Raw genomic sequence first — 17,030 nt, 5'->3', positions numbered from 1 at the left:
GAACGGTAAGGTGTAGGGTACAGGTGAGGTTACGGAAAAGTGTTAGGGTCAGGGTACGTGTTAGGGCAGGGGTTAGTGTGGGTTTACAGGTTAGGATTAGGGTACGGGTTAGGGTAATTGGTAGGGTTGGCGTTATGGTTAGTGTTAGGGGTAGGGTTAAGTTTAGTGAACGGGTAAGGTTTAGGTTACAGCTGAGCATACGGAAATGTCTTATTGTCAAAGTACGTGTGCGGTGTTGAGTTAGTGTTAGTGTAGGGGTTAAGATTAGTGTACGTGTTAGGGTAAGGAGTAGGGTTGTAGTTAGGTTTAGGTTTGGGGCTAGGGTTATGGTTAACAAATGGTAAAGTTTAGGGTTAGTGTTAGGGTTAGTGTTAGGGTTAGGGGTAGGTGTAGGGTTAGGGTAGGTGTTAGGGCCCGAGTTAGTGTTAGTGTATGGGTTATGATTAGGGTATGGGTTAGGGTAAGGTTTAGGGTTGGGGTTAGGTTTAGGTTTAGGGCTAGTGTGAGGGTTAGCGAATAGGTAACATTAGAGTACAGGGGAGCGTATGGAAACGCGTTAGGGTCACGGTTCGTGTTAGGGCACAGGTTAGTGTTAGTTTAAGGATTAGGATTAGGGTACATGTTAGGGTTAGGTGTAGGGTTGGGGTTGGGTTTAGGGTTAGGTTTAGACCTAGGGTTAGGGTTAGTGAATGGTAAGGCTTAGGGTTCAGGTGTGGGTATGGAAAAGTGTTAGGGTCAGGGTAAGTGTTAAGGCACGGATTAGTGTTAGTGTACTGGTTAGGACTGGGTACGCGTTAGGGTAAGTTTTAGGGATGGGGTTAGGTTTACGTTTAGGTCTAGGGTTAAGGATAGCAAACTGTATGGTTTAGGGTACGGGTGAGTGTACGGAAAACTGTTACGGTCAGGGTACCTGTTAGGGCACATGTAGTGTTAGTGTATGGGTTAGGATTAGGGTACGGGTTAGGGTAATGTGTAGGGTTGGCATTAGGGTTAAGTTTAGGGCTAGGGTTAGAGTTAGCGAACAGGTAAGTCTTATGGTACATGAGTGTACGGAAACGTGTTAGTGTCAAAGTACCTGTGATGGCATTGCATAATTTTGGTGTACGGGTCAAGATTAGTGTACGGGTTAGGGTATGGTGTAGGGTTGGTGTTAGCGTTATGTTTAGGGCTAGGTTTACGGTTAGTGAAGCAGTAAGGTTTAGGGTACAGGTGAGGGTACGGAAAACATTTAGAGTCAGGGTATGTGTTAGGACACCTGTTAGTGTTAGTGTACGTGTCAGGATTAGCATACCGTTTAGGGTAAGGTGTGGTGTTGGGGTTAGGTTTAGGTTTAGGGCTAGGCTTACGGTTAGTTAACGGGTAAGTTTTAGGGTTAGGGTTAGGGTTAGGGTTAGGGTTAGGGTTAGGGTTAGGGTTAGGGCTAGGCTTAGGGTTAGTGAACGGGTAAGTTTTAGGGTACAGTTGAGGGTACGGAAAAGCGTTTGGGTCAGGTTATGTGTTAGGAAACCTGTTAGTGTTAATGCATGGTTAGGATTAGGGTATGGGTTAGGGTAATGGTTAGGGTTGGCGTTAGGGTTAGGGATAGGTTTAGTGAACGGTTAAGGCTTATGGTACATGTGAGTGTATGGAGACATTTTAGTGTCAAAGTACGTGTGAGGGCATGGGTTAGTGTTAGTGTAGGGGTTAAATATAGGTCACGGGTTAGAATAGGGTGTAGGGTTGGTGTTAGGGTTACGTTTAAGTCTACAGTTAGGGTTACCTAACGATTAGGTTTAGCGTGCAGGTGAGGGCATGGAAAAGTGTTAGGGTCAGGGTACGTTTCAGGGCACTGGTTTGTGTTAGTGTATGGTTTAGGATTAGGGTATGGGTTAGGGTAAGATGTAGGGTTGGCGTTAGGGTTAGATTTAGAGCTAGGGTTAGGGTTAGTGACCGGGTAAGGTTTAGGTTACAGGGGAGGGTACGGAAATGTTTTAGGGTCAAAATACATTTGCGGCAATGGGTCAGTGTTAGTGTACGGGTTAAGATTAGTGTACGTGTTAGGGTAAGGTGTAGGGTTGGAGTTTGATTTAGCTTTAGGCCTAGGGTTAGTGTTGGCGAAATGTAAGGTTTAGGGTACAGGTGAGGTTACAGAAAAGTGTTATGGTCCATGTATGTGTCAGGGCACGGATTAGTATTAGGGTATGGGTTAGGATTACAGTACGGATTAGGGTAAGGTGCAGGATTGGGGTTAGGGTTAGGTTTAGGGTTAGGGTTAGGGTTAGCGAATAGGTAATATTCAGGGTGCAGGTAAGCATATGGAAACGAGATAGGGTCAGGCTTGGTGTTAGGGCACAGGTTAGTGTTATTGTACGGATTAGGATTAGGGTACGGGTTAGGATTTTGTGTAGGGTTGTGGATAGTGTTAGGCTTAGACCTAGGGTTAGTGTTAGCGAACAGGTAAGGTTTACGGTACACAGGAGGATACGGAAACGTGTTAGTGTCAAAGTACATGTGAGGGCATTTCTTAATTTTGGTGTACGGGGTAAGATTAGTGTATGGGTTAGGGTATGGTTTAAGGTTGGTGTTAGCGTTATGTTTAGAGAAAGGGCTATGTTTAGCGAACGGTAAGATTTAGGGTAATGGAGAGGATACGGAAAAGTGTTAGGTTCAGGGTACGTGTTAGGCCACAGGTTATTGTTAGTGTACGGGTTAGGATTAGGGTATAGGTTAGGGAAAGGTGTAGGGTAGGGGTTATGTTTAGGTGTAGGGTTGGGGTAAGGGTTAGCGAATAGGTAACATTTAGGGTACAGGTGAGCTTATGGAAACGAGTTAGGGTCAGGGTTCATGTTAGGGCACAGGTTAGTGTTAGTGTACGGATTCGGATTAGGGTACGTGCTAGGGTTAGGTGTAGGGTTGGGGTTAGGGTTAGGTTTAGACATAGGGTTAGGGTTAGCGAATGGTAAGATTTAGGGTACAGCAGTGGTTATGGAAAAGTATTAGGGTCAGGGTACGTCGTAGGGCATGGATTAATGTTAGTGTACGGGTAAGGATTAGGGTACAGGTTAGGTAAATATGTAGGGTTGGTGTTATGGTTAGGGTTAGGGCTAGGGTTAGGGTTAGCTAATGGGTAAGGTTTACGGTACACGGGAGCGTACGGAAACGTGTTACTGTCAAAGTACATGTTAGGGCATGGGTTAGTTTTTTTGTACGGGTTAAGTTTAGTGTACGGGTTAGGGTATACTGTGAGGTTGGTGTTAGAGTTATGTTTAGGGCTAGGGTTAGGGTTAGCGAACGGTAAGATTTAGGGTACAGGAGAGGATACGGAAAAGTGTTAGGGCCAGGGTACGTGTTAGGGCATGGGTTAATGTTAGTGTATGGGTTAGGATTAGGGTACGGTTTAGGGTAACGGGTAGGGTTGGGATTAAGGTTAGGGCTAGGGCTAGGGCTAGGGTTAGGGTTAGCGAATGGGTAAGGTTTAGGGTACAGGTGAGGGTATGGAAAAGTGTTAGGCTCAGGGAACGTGTCAGGACATGGCTTAGTATTAGTATACTGGTTAGGATTAGGGTACGGTTTGGGTAAGGTTTACGGTTGGGGTTAGGGTTAGCTTTATGGCTAGGGTTAGGGTTAGCGAAATGTCAGGTTTAGGGTACAGGTGATGGTACAGAAAAGTGTTAGGGTTAGTGTGTGTGTTAGGACACGTGTCAGTGTCAGTGTATGGCTTAGGATTAGCATACGGGTTAGGGTAAGGTGTACGGTTGGGGTTTGGTCTAGGTTTAGGGCTAGGGTTAGGGTTAGCGAACGGTAAGGTGTAGGGTACAGGTGAGGTTACGGAAAAGTGTTAGGGTCAGGGTACGTGTTAGGGCAGGGGTTAGTGTGGGTTTACAGGTTAGGATTAGGGTACGGGTTAGGGTAATTGGTAGGGTTGGCGTTATGGTTAGTGTTAGGGGTAGGGTTAAGTTTAGTGAACGGGTAAGGTTTAGGTTACAGCTGAGCATACGGAAATGTCTTATTGTCAAAGTACGTGTGCGGTATTGAGTTAGTGTTAGTGTAGGGGTTAAGATTAGTGTACGTGTTAGGGTAAGGAGTAGGGTTGTAGTTAGGTTTAGGTTTGGGGCTAGGGTTATGGTTAACAAATGGTAAAGTTTAGGGTTAGTGTTAGGGTTAGTGTTAGGGTTAGGGGTAGGTGTAGGGTTAGGGTAGGTGTTAGAGCACGAGTTAGTGTTAGTGTATGGGTTATGATTAGGGTATGGGTTAGGGTAAGGTTTAGGGTTGGGGTTAGGTTTAGGTTTAGGGCTAGTGTGAGGGTTAGCGAATAGGTAACATTAGAGTACAGGGGAGCGTATGGAAACGCGTTAGGGTCAGGGTTCGTGTTAGGGCACAGGTTAGTGTTAGTTTAAGGATAAGGATTAGGGTACATGTTAGGGTTAGGTGTAGGGTTGGGGTTGGGTTTAGGGTTAGGTTTAGACCTAGGGTTAGGGTTAGTGAATGGTAAGGTTTAGGGTTCAGGTGTGGGTATGGAAAAGTGTTAGGGTCAGGGTAAGTGTTAAGGCACGGATAAGTGTTAGTGTACTGCTTAGGACTGGGTATGCGTTAGGGTAAATTTTAGGGATGGGGTTAGGTTTACGTTTAGGTCTAGGGTTAAGGATAGCAAACGGTATGGTTTAGGCTACGGGTGAGTGTACGGAAAACTGTTACGGTCAGGGTACCTGTTAGGGCACATGTAGTGTTAGTGTATGGGTTAGGATTAGGGTACGGGTTAGGGTAATGTGTAGGGTTGGCGTTAGGGTTAAGTTTAGGGCTAGGGTTAGAGTTAGCGAACAGGTAAGTTTTATGCTACATGAGTGTACGGAAACGTGTTAGTGTCAAAGTACCTGTGATGGCATTGCATAATTTTGGTGTACGGGTCAAGATTAGTGTACGGGTTAGGGTATGGTGTAGGGTTGGTGTTAGCGTTATGTTTAGGGCTAAGTTTACGGTTAGTGAAGCAGTAAGGTTTAGGGTACAGGTGAGGGTACGGAAAACATTTAGAGTCAGGGTATGTGTTAGGACACCTGTTAGTGTTAGTGTACGTGTCAGGATTAGCGTACCGTTTAGGGTAAGGTGTGGTGTTGGGGTTAGGTTTAGGTTTAGGGCTAGGCTTACGGTTAGTTAACGGGTAAGTTTTAGGGTTAGGGTTAGGGTTAGGGTTAGGGTTAGGGCTAGGCTTAGGGTTAGTGAACGGGTAAGTTTTAGGGTACAGTTGAGGGTACGGAAAAGCGTTTGGGTCAGGTTATGTGTTAGGAAACCTGTTAGTGTTAATGCATGGTTAGGATTAGGGTATGGGTTAGGGTAATGGTTAGGGTTGGCGTTAGGGTTAGGGATAGGTTTAGTGAACGGTTAAGGCTTATGGTACATGTGAGTGTATGGAGACATTTTAGTGTCAAAGTACGTGTGAGGGCATGGGTTAGTGTTAGTGTAGGGGTTAAATATAGGTCACGGGTTAGAATAGGGTGTAGGGTTGGTGTTAGGGTTACGTTTAAGTCTACAGTCAGGGTTACCTAACGATTAGGTTTAGCGTGCAGGTGAGGGCATGGAAAAGTGTTAGGGTCAGGGTACGTTTCAGGGCACTGGTTTGTGTTAGTGTATGGTTTAGGATTAGGGTATGGGTTAGGGTAAGATGTAGGGTTGGCGTTAGGGTTAGATTTAGAGCTAGGGTTAGGGTTAGCGACCGGGTAAGGTTTAGGTTACAGGGGAGGGTACGGAAATGTTTTAAGGTCAAAATACATTTGCGGCAATGTGTCAGTGTTAGTGTACGGGTTAAGATTAGTGTACGTGTTAGGGTAAGGTGTAGGGTTGGAGTTAGATTTAGCTTTAGGGCTAGGGTTAGTGTTGGCGAAATGTAAGGTTTAGGGTACAGGTGAGGATACAGAAAAGTGTTATGGTCCATGTATGTGTCAGGGCACGGGTTAGTATTAGGGTACGGGTTAGGATTACAGTACGGATTAGGGTAAGGTGCAGGATTGGGGTTAGGGTTAGGTTTAGGGTTAGGGTTAGGGTTAGCGAATAGGTAATATTCAGGGTGCAGGTAAGCATATGGAAACGAGATAGGGTCAGGCTTGGTGTTAGGGCACAGGTTAGTGTTATTGTACGGATTAGGATTAGGGTACGGGTTAGGATTTTGTGTAGGGTTGTGGATAGTGTTAGGCTTAGACCTAGGGTTAGTGTTAGCGAACAGGTAAGGTTTACGGTACACAGGAGGATACGGAAACGTGTTAGTGTCAAAGTACATGTGAGGGCATTTCTTAATTTTGGTGTACGGGGTAAGATTAGTGTATGGGTTAGGGTATGGTTTAAGGTTGGTGTTAGCGTTATGTTTAGGGAAAGGGCTATGTTTAGCGAACGGTAAGATTTAGGGTAATGGAGAGGATACGGAAAAGTGTTAGGTTCAGGGTACGTGTTAGGCCACAGGTTATTGTTAGTGTACGGGTTAGGATTAGGGTATAGGTTAGGGAAAGGTGTAGGGTAGGGGTTATGTTTAGGTGTAGGGTTGGGGTTAGGGTTAGCGAATAGGTAACATTTAGGGTACAGGTGAGCTTATGGAAACGAGTTAGGGTCAGGGTTCATGTTAGGGCACAGGTTAGTGTTAGTGTATGGATTCGGATTAGGGTACGTGCTAGGGTTAGGTGTAGGGTTGGGGTTAGGGTTAGGTTTAGACATAGGGTTAGGGTTAGCGAATGGTAAGATTTAGGGTACAGCAGTGGGTATGGAAAAGTATTAGGGTCAGGGTACGTCGTAGGACATGGATTAATGTTAGTGTACGGGTAAGGATTAGGGTACAGGTTAGGTAAATGGGTAGGGTTGGTGTTATGGTTAGGGTTAGGGCTAGGGTAAGGGTTAGCGAATGGGTAAGGTTTACGGTACACGGGAGCGTACGGAAACGTGTTACTGTCAAAGTACATGTGAGGGCATGGGTTAGTTTTTTTGTACGGGTTAAGTTTAGTGTACGGGTTATGGTATACTGTGAGGTTGTTGTTAGAGTTATGTTTAGGGCTAGGGTTAGGGTTAGCGAACGGTAAGATTTAGGGTACAGGAGAGGATACGGAAAAGTGTTAGGGCCAGGATACGTGTTAGGGCATGGGTTAATGTTAGTGTATGGGTTAGGATTAGGGTACGGTTTAGGGTAACGGGTAGGGTTGGGATTAAGGTTAGGGCTAGGGCTAGGGCTAGGGTTAGGGTTAGCGAATGGGTAAGGTTTAGGGTACAGGTGAGGGTATGGAAAAGTGTTAGGCTCAGGGAACGTGTCAGGACATGGCTTAGTATTAGTATACTGGTTAGGATTAGGGTACGGTTTGGGTAAGGTTTACGGTTGGGGTTAGGGTTAGCTTTATGGCTAGGGTTAGGGTTAGCGAAATGTCAGGTTTAGGGTACAGGTGATGGTACAGAAAAGTGTTAGGGTTAGTGTGTGTGTTAGGACACGTGTCAGTGTCAGTGTATGGCTTAGGATTAGCATACGGGTTAGGGTAAGGTGTACGGTTGGGGTTTGGTCTAGGTTTAGGGCTAGGGTTAGGGTTAGTGAACGGTAAGGTGTAGGGTACAGGTGAGGTTACGGAAAAGTGTTAGGGTCAGGGTACGTGTTAGGGCAGGGGTTAGTGTGGGTTTACAGGTTAGGATTAGGGTACGGGTTAGGGTAATTGGTAGGGTTGGCGTTATGGTTAGTGTTAGGGGTAGGGTTAAGTTTAGTGAACGGGTAAGGTTTAGGTTACAGCTGAGCATACGGAAATGTCTTATTGTCAAAGTACGTGTGCGGTGTTGAGTTAGTGTTAGTGTAGGGGTTAAGATTAGTGTACGTGTTAGGGTAAGGAGTAGGGTTGTAGTTAGGTTTAGGTTTGGGGCTAGGGTTATGGTTAACAAATGGTAAAATTTAGGGTTAGTGTTAGGGTTAGTGTTAGGGTTAGGGGTAGGTGTAGGGTTAGGGTAGGTGTTAGGGCACGAGTTCGTGTTAGTGTATGGTTATGATTAGGGTATGGGTTAGGGTAAGGTTTAGGGTTGGGGTTAGGTTTAGGTTTAGGGCTAGTGTGAGGGTTAGCGAATAGGTAACATTACAGTACAGGGGAGCGTATGGAAACGCGTTAGGGTCAGGGTTCGTGTTAGGGCACAGGTTAGTGTTAGTTTAAGGATTAGGATTAGGGTAGATGTTAGCGTTATGTGTAGGGTTGGGGTTGAGTTTAGGGTTAGGTTTAGACCTAGGGTTAGGGTTAGTGAATGGTAAGGTTTAGGGTTCAGGTGTGGGTATGGAAAAGTGTTAGGGTCAGGGTAAGTGTTAAGGCACGGATTAGTGTTAGTGTACTGGTTAGGACTGGGTACGCGTTAGGGTAAGTTTTAGGGATGGGGTTAGGTTTACGTTTAGGTCTAGGGTTAAGGATAGCAAACGGTATGGTTTAGGGTACGGGTGAGTGTACGGAAAACTGTTACGGTCAGGGTACCTGTTAGGGCACATGTAGTGTTAGTGTATGGGTTAGGATTAGGGTACGGGTTAGGGTAATGTGTAGGGTTGGCGTTAGGGTTAAGTTTAGGGCTAGGGTTAGAGTTAGCGAACAGGTAAGTTTTATGCTACATGAGTGTACGGAAACGTGTTAGTGTCAAAGTACCTGTGATGGCATTGCATAATTTTGGTGTACGGGTCAAGATTAGTGTACGGGTTAGGGTATGGTGTAGGGTTGGTGTTAGCATTATGTTTAGGGCTAGGTTTACGGTTAGTGAAGCAGTAAGGTTTAGGGTACAGGTGAGGGTACGGAAAACATTTAGAGTCAGGGTATGTGTTAGGACACCTGTTAGTGTTAGTGTACGTGTCAGGATTAGCGTACCGTTTAGGGTAAGGTGTGGTGTTGGGGTTAGGTTTAGGTTTAGGGCTAGGCTTACGGTTAGTTAACGGGTAAGTTTTAGGGTTAGGGTTAGGGTTAGGGTTAGGGTTAGGGTTAGGGTTAGGGCTAGGCTTAGGTTTAGTGAACGGGTAAGTTTTAGGGTACAGTTGAGGGTACGGAAAAGCGTTTGGGTCAGGTTATGTGTTAGAAAACCTGTTAGTGTTAATGCATGGTTAGGATTAGGGTATGGGTTAGGGTAATGGTTAGGGTTGGCGTTAGGGTTAGGGATAGGTTTAGTGAACGGTTAAGGCTTATGGTACATGTGAGTGTATGGAGACATTTTAGTGTCAAAGTACGTGTGAGGGCATTGGTTAGTGTTAGTGTAGGGGTTAAATATAGGTCACGGGTTAGAATAGGGTGTAGGGTTGGTGTTAGGGTTACGTTTAAGTCTACAGTTAGGGTTACCTAACGATTAGGTTTAGCGTGCAGGTGAGTGCATGGAAAAGTGTTAGGGTCAGGGTACGTTTCAGGGCACTGGTTTGTGTTAGTGTATGGTTTAGGATTAGGGTATGGGTTAGGGTAAGATGTAGGGTTGGCGTTAGGGTTAGATTTAGAGCTAGGGTTAGGCTTAGCGACCGGGTAAGGTTTAGGTTACAGGGGAGGGTACGGAAATGTTTTAGGGTCAAAATACATTTGCGGCAATGGGTCAGTGTTAGTGTACGGGTTAAGATTAGTGTACGTGTTAGGGTAAGGTGTAGGGTTGGAGTTAGATTTAGCTTTAGGGCTAGGGTTAGTGTTGGCGAAATGTAAGGTTTAGGGTACAGGTGAGGTTACAGAAAAGTGTTATGGTCCATGTATGTGTCAGGGCACGGATTAGTATTAGGGTACGGGTTAGGATTACAGTACGGATTAGGGTAAGGTGCAGGATTGGGGTTAGGGTTAGGTTTAAGGTTAGGGTTAGGGTTAGCGAATAGGTAATATTCAGGGTGCAGGTAAGCATATGGAAACGAGTTAGGGTCAGGCTTGGTGTTAGGGCAAAGGTTAGTGTTATTGTACGGATTAGGATTAGGGTACGGGTTAGGATTTTGTGTAGGGTTGTGGATAGTGTTAGGCTTAGACCTAGGGTTAGTGTTAGCGAACAGGTAAGGTTTACGGTACACAGGAGGATACGGAAACGTGTTAGTGTCAAAGTACATGTGAGGGCATTTCTTAATTTTGGTGTACGGGGTAAGATTAGTGTATGGGTTAGGGTATGGTTTAAGGTTGGTGTTAACGTTATGTTTAGGGAAAGGGCTATGTTTAGCGAACGGTAAGATTTAGGGTAATGGAGAGGATACGGAAAAGTGTTAGGTTCAGGGTACGTGTTAGGCCACAGGTTATTGTTAGTGTACGGGTTAGGATTAGGGTATAGGTTAGGGAAAGGTTTAGGGTAGGGGTTATGTTTAGGTGTAGGGTTGGGGTTAGGGTTAGCGAATAGGTAACATTTAGGGTACAGGTGAGCTTATGGAAACGAGTTAGGGTCAGGGTTCATGTTAGGGCACAGGTTAGTGTTAGTGTACGGATTCGGATTAGGGTACGTGCTAGGGTTCGGTGTAGGGTTGGGGTTAGGGTTAGGTTTAGACATAGGGTTAGGGTTAGCGAATGGTAAGATTTAGGGTACAGCAGTGGGTATGGAAAAGTATTAGGGTCAGGGTACGTCGTAGGGCATGGATTAATGTTAGTGTTCGGGTAAGGATTAGGGTACAGGTTAGGTAAATGGGTAGGGTTGGTGTTATGGTTAGGGTTAGGGCTAGGGTTAGGGTTAGCGAATGGGTAAGGTTTACGGTACACGGGAGCGTACGGAAACGTGTTACTGTCAAAGTACATGTGAGGGCATGGGTTAGTTTTTTTGTACGGGTTAAGTTTAGTGTACGGGTTAGGGTATACTGTGAGGTTGGTGTTAGAGTTATGTTTAGGGCTAGGGTTAGGGTTAGGGAACGGTAAGATTTAGGGTACAGGAGAGGATACGGAAAAGTGTTAGGGCCAGGGTACGTGTTAGGGCATGGGTTAATGTTAGTGTATGGGTTAGGATTAGGGTACGGTTTAGGGTAACGGGTCGGGTTGGGATTAAGGTTAGGGTTAGGGCTAGGGCTAGGGTTAGGGTTAGCGAATGGGTAAGGTTTAGGGTACAGGTGAGGGTATGGAAAAGTGTTAGGCTCAGGGAACGTGTCAGGACATGGCTTAGTATTAGTATACTGGTTAGGATTAGGGTACGGTTTGGGTAAGGTTTACAGTTGGGTTTAGGGTTAGCTTTATGGCTAGGGTTAGGGTTAGCGAAATGTCAGGTTTAGGGTACAGGTGATGGTACAGAAAAGTGTTAGGGTTAGTGTGTGTGTTAGGACACGTGTCAGTGTCAGTGTATGGCTTAGGCTTAGCATACGGGTTAGGGTAAGGTGTACGGTTGGGGTTTGGTCTAGGTTTAGGGCTAGGGTTAGGGTTAGTGAACGGTAAGGTGTAGGGTACAGGTGAGGTTACGGAAAAGTGTTAGGGTCAGGGTACGTGTTAGGGCAGGGGTTAGTGTGGGTTTACAGGTTAGGATTAGGGTACGGGTTAGGGTAATTGGTAGGGTTGGCGTTATGGTTAGTGTTAGGGGTAGGGTTAAGTTTAGTGAACGGGTAAGGTTTAGGTTACAGCTGAGCATACGGAAATGTCTTATTGTCAAAGTACGTGTGCGGTGTTGAGTTAGTGTTAGTGTAGGGGTTAAGATTAGTGTACGTGTTAGGGTAAGGAGTAGGGTTGTAGTTAGGTTTAGGTTTGGGGCTAGGGTTATGGTTAACAAATGGTAAGGTTTAGGGTTAGTGTTAGCGTTAGTGTTAGGGTTAGGGGTAGGTGTAGGGTTAGGGTAGGTGTTAGGGCACGAGTTAGTGTTAGTGTATGGGTTATGATTAGGGTATGGGTTAGGGTAAGGTTTAGGGTTGGGGTTAGGTTTAGGTTTAGGGCTAGTGTGAGGGTTAGCGAATAGGTAACATTAGAGTACAGGGGAGCGTATGGAAACGCGTTAGGGTCAGGGTTCATGTTAGGGCACAGGTTAGTGTTAGTTTAAGGATTAGGATTAGGGTACATGTTAGCGTTAGGTGTAGGGTTGGGGTTGGGTTTAGGGTTAGGTTTAGACCTAGGGTTAGGGTTAGTGAATGGTAAGGTTTAGGGTTCAGGTGTGGGTATGGAAAAGTGTTAGGGTCAGGGTAAGTGTTAAGGCACGGATTAGTGTTAGTGTACTGGTTAGGACTGGGTACGCGTTAGGGTAAGTTTTAGGGATGGGGTTAGGTTTACGTTTAGGTCTAGGGTTAAGGATAGCAAACGGTATGGTTTAGGGTACGGGTGAGTGTACGGAAATCTGTTACGGTCAGGGTACCTGTTAGGGCATATGTAGTGTTAGTGTATGGGTTAGGATTAGGGTACGGGTTAGGGTAATGTGTAGGGTTGGCGTTAGGGTTAAGTTTAGGGCTAGGGTTAGAGTTAGCGACCAGGTAAGTTTTATGGTACATGAGTGTACGGAAACGTGTTAGTGTCAAAGTACCTGTGATGGCATTGCATAATTTTGGTGTACGGGTCAAGATTAGTGTACGGGTTAGGGTATGGTGTAGGGTTGGTGTTAGCGTTATGTTTAGGGCTAGGTTTACGGTTAGTGAAGCAGTAAGGTTTAGGGTACAGGTGAGGGTACGGAAAACATTTAGAGTCAGGGTATGTGTTAGGACACCTGTTAGTGTTAGTGTACGTGTCAGGATTAGCGTACCGTTTAGGGTAAGTTGTGGGGTTGGGGTTAGGTTTAGGTTTAGGGCTAGGCTTACGGTTAGTTAACGGGTAAGTTTTAGGGTTAGGGTTAGGGTTAGGGTTAGGGTTAGGGTTAGGGCTAGGCTTAGGGTTAGTGAACGGGTAAGTTTTAGGGTACAGTTGAGGGTACGGAAAAGCGTTTGGGTCAGGTTATGTGTTAGGAAACCTGTTAGTGTTAATGCATGGTTAGGATTAGGGTATGGGTTACAGTAATGGTTAGGGTTGGCGTTAGGGTTAGGGATAGGTTTAGTGAACGGTTAAGGCTTATGGTACATATGAGTGTATGGAGACATTTTAGTGTCAAAGTACGTGTGAGGGCATAGGTTAGTGTTAGTGTAGGGGTTAAATATAGGTCACGGTTTAGAATAGGGTGTAGGGTTGGTGTTAGGGTTACGTTTAAGTCTACAGTTAGGGTTACCTAACGATTAGGTTTAGCGTGCAGGTGAGGGCATGGAAAAGTGTTAGGGTCAGGGTACGTTTCAGGGCACTGGTTTGTGTTAGTGTATGGTTTAGGATTAGGGTATGGGTTAGGGTAAGATGTAGGGTTGGCGTTAGGGTTAGATTTAGAGCTAGGGTTAGGGTTAGCGACCGGGTAAGGTTTAGGTTACAGGGGAGGGTACGGAAATGTTTTAGGGTCAAAATACATTTGCGGCAATGGGTCAGTGTTAGTGTATGGGTTAAGATTAGTGTACGTGTTAGGGTAAGGTGTAGGGTTGGAGTTAGATTTAGCTTTAGGGCTAGGGTTAGTGTTGGCGAAATGTAAGGTTTAGGGTACAGGTGAGGTTACAGAAAAGTTTTATGGTCCATGTATGTGTCAGGGCACGGATTAGTATTAGGGTACGGGTTAGGATTACAGTACGGATTAGGGTAAGGTGCAGGATTGGGGTTAGGGTTAGGTTTAGGGTTAGGGTTAGGGTTAGCGAATAGGTAATATTCAGGGTGCAGGTAAGCATATGGAAACGAGTTAGGGTCAGGCTTGGTGTTAGGGCACAGGTTAGTGTTATTGTACGGATTAGGATTAGGGTACGGGTTAGGATTTTGTGTAGGGTTGTGGATAGTGTTAGGCTTAGACCTAGGGTTAGTGTTAGCGAACAGGTAAGGTTTACGGTACACAGGAGGATACGGAAACGTGTTAGTGTCAAAGTACATGTGAGGGCATTTCTTAATTTTGGTGTACGGGGTAAGATTAGTGTATGGGTTAGGGTATGGTTTAAGGTTGGTGTTAGCGTTATGTTTAGGGAAAGGGCTATGTTTAGCGAACGGTAAGATTTAGGGTAATGGAGAGGATACGGAAAAGTGTTAGGTTCAGGGTACGTGTTAGGCCACAGGTTATTGTTAGTGTACGGGTTAGGATTAGGGTATAGGTTAGGAAAAGGTGTAGGGTAGGGGTTATATTTAGGTGTAGGGTTGGGGTTAGGGTTAGCGAATAGGTAACATTTAGGGTACAGGTGAGCTTATGGAAACGAGTTAGGGTCAGGGTTCATGTTAGGGCACAGGTTAGTGTTAGTGTACGGATTCGGATTAGGGTACGTGCTAGGGTTAGGTGTAGGGTTGGGTTTACGTTTAGGTTTAGACATAGGGTTAGGGTTAGCGAATGGTAAGATTTAGGGTACAGCAGTGGGTATGGAAAAGTATTAGGGTCAGGGTACGTCTTAGGGCATGGATTAATGTTAGTGTACGGGTAAGGATTAGGGTACAGGTTAGGTAAATGTGTAGGGTTGGTGTTATGGTTAGGGTTAGGGCTAGGGTTAGGGTTAGCGAATGGGTAAGGTTTACGGTACACGGGAGCGTACGGAAACGTGTTACTGTCAAAGTACATGTGAGGGCATGGGTTAGTTTTTTTGTACGGGTTAAGTTTAGTGTACAGGTTATGGTATACTGTGAGGTTGGTGTTAGAGTTATGTTTAGGACTAGGGTTAGGGTTAGCGAATGGTAAGATTTAGGGTACAGGAGAGGATACGGAAAAGTGTTAGGGTCAGGGTACGTGTTAGGGCATGGGTTAATGTTAGTGTATGGGTTAGGATTAGGGTACGGTTTAGGGTAACGGGTAGGGTTGGGATTAAGTTTAGGGCTAGGGCTAGGGCTAGGGTTAGGGTTAGCGAATGGGTAAGGTGTAGCGTACAGGTGAGGTTACGGAAAAGTGTTAGGGTCAGGGTACGTGTTAGGGCAGGGGTTAGTGTGGGTTTACAGGTTAGGATTAGGGTACGGGTTAGGGTAATTGGTAGGGTTGGCGTTATGGTTAGTGTTAGGGGTAGGGTTAAGTTTAGTGAACGGGTAAGGTTTAGGTTACAGCTGAGCATACGGAAATGTCTTATTGTCAAAGTACGTGTGCGGTGTTGAGTTAGTGTTAGTGTAGGGGTTAAGATTAGTGTACGTGTTAGGGTAAGGAGTAGGGTTGTAGTTAGTTTTAGGTTTGGGGCTAGGGTTATGGTTAACAAATGGTAAAGTTTAGGGTTAGTGTTAGGGTTAGGGGTAGGGTTAGGGGTAGGTGTAGGGTTAGGGTAGGTGTTAGGGCACGAGTTAGTGTTAGTGTATGGGTTATGATTAGGGTATGGGTTAGGGTAAGGTTTAGGGTTGGGGTTAGGTTTAGGTTTAGGTCTAGTGTGAGGGTTAGCGAATAGGTAACATTAGAGTACAGGGGAGCGTATGGAAACGCGTTAGGGTCACGGTTCGTGTTAGGGCACAGGTTAGTGTTAGTTTAAGGATTAGGATTAGGGTAGATGTTAGCGTTAGGTGTAGGGTTGGGGTTGGGTTTAGGGTTAGGTTTAGACCTAGGGTTAGGGTTAGTGAATGGTAAGGTTTAGGGTTCAGGTGTGGGTATGGAAAAGTGTTAGGGTCAGGGTAAGTGTTAAGGCACGGATTAGTGTTAGTGTACTGGTTAGGACTGGGTACACGTTAGGGTAAGTTTTAGGGATGGGGTTAGGTTTACGTTTAGGTCTAGGGTTAAGGATAGCAAACGGTATGGTTTAGGGTACGGGTGAGTGTACGGAAATCTGTTACGGTCAGGGTACCTGTTAGGGCATATGTAGTGTTAGTGTATGGGTTAGGATTAGGGTACGGGTTAGGGTAATGTGTAGGGTTGGCGTTAGGGTTAAGTTTAGGGCTAGGGTTAGAGTTAGCGACCAGGTAAGTTTTATGGTACATGAGTGTACGGAAACGTGTTAGTGTCAAAGTACCTGTGATGGCATTGCATAATTTTGGTGTACCGTTCAAGATTAGTGTACGGGTTAGGGTATGGTGTAGGGTTGGTGTTAGCGTTATGTTTAGGGCTAGGTTTACGGTTAGTGAAGCAGTAAGGTTTAGGGTACAGGTGAGGGTACGGAAAACATTTAGAGTCAGGGTATGTGTTAGGACACCTGTTAGTGTTAGTGTACGTGTCAGGATTAGCGTACCGTTTAGGGTAAGGTGTGGTGTTGGGGTTAGGTTTAGGTTTAGGGCTAGGCTTACGGTTAGTTAACGGGTAAGTTTTAGGGTTAGGGTTAGGGTTAGGGTTAGGGTTAGGGTTAGGGTTAGGGCTAGGCTTAGGGTTAGTGAACGGGTAAGTTTTAGGGTACAGTTGAGGGTACAGAAAAGCGTTTGGGTCAGGTTATGTGTTAGGAAACCTGTTAGTGTTAATGCATGGTTAGGATTAGGGTATGGGTTAGGGTAATGGTTAGGGTTGGCGTTAGGGTTAGGGATAGGTTTAGTGAACGGTTAAGGCTTATGGTACATGTGAGTGTATGGAGACATTTTAGTGTCAAAGTACGTGTGAGGGCATGGGTTAGTGTTAGTGTAGGGGTTAAATATAGGTCACGGGTTAGAATAGGGTGTAGGGTTGGTGTTAGGGTTACGTTTAAGTCTACAGTTAGGGTTACCTAACGATTAGGTTTAGCGTGCAGGTGAGGGCATGGAAAAGTGTTAGGGTCAGGGTACGTTTCAGGGCACTGGTTTGTGTTAGTGTATGATTTAGGATTAGGGTATGGGTTAGGGTAAGATGTAGGGTTGGCGTTAGGGTTAGATTTAGAGCTAGGGTTAGGGTTAGCGACCGGGTAAGGTTTAGGTTACAGGGGAGGGTACGGAAATGTTTTAGGGTCAAAATACATTTGCGGCAATGGGTCAGTGTTAGTGTACGGGTTAAGATTAGTGTACGTGTTAGGGTAAGGTGTAGGGTTGGAGTTAGATTTAGCTTTAGGGCTAGGGTTAGTGTTGGCGAAATGTAAGGTTTAGGGTACAGGTGAGGTTACAGAAAAGTTTTATGGTCCATGTATGTGTCAGGGCACGGATTAGTATTAGGGTACGGGTTAGGATTACAGTACGGATTAGGGTAAGGTGCAGGATTGGGGTTAGGGTTAGGTTTAGGGTTAGGGTTAGGGTTAGCGAATAGGTAATATTCAGGGTGCAGGTAAGCATATGGAAACGAGT

This window comes from Mesoplodon densirostris, chromosome 20 (assembly GCF_025265405.1).
Source record: "Mesoplodon densirostris isolate mMesDen1 chromosome 20, mMesDen1 primary haplotype, whole genome shotgun sequence".
Classification (NCBI taxonomy): Eukaryota; Metazoa; Chordata; class Mammalia; order Artiodactyla; family Ziphiidae; genus Mesoplodon; species Mesoplodon densirostris.
Note: the sequence above shows the minus strand (reverse complement) of the source record.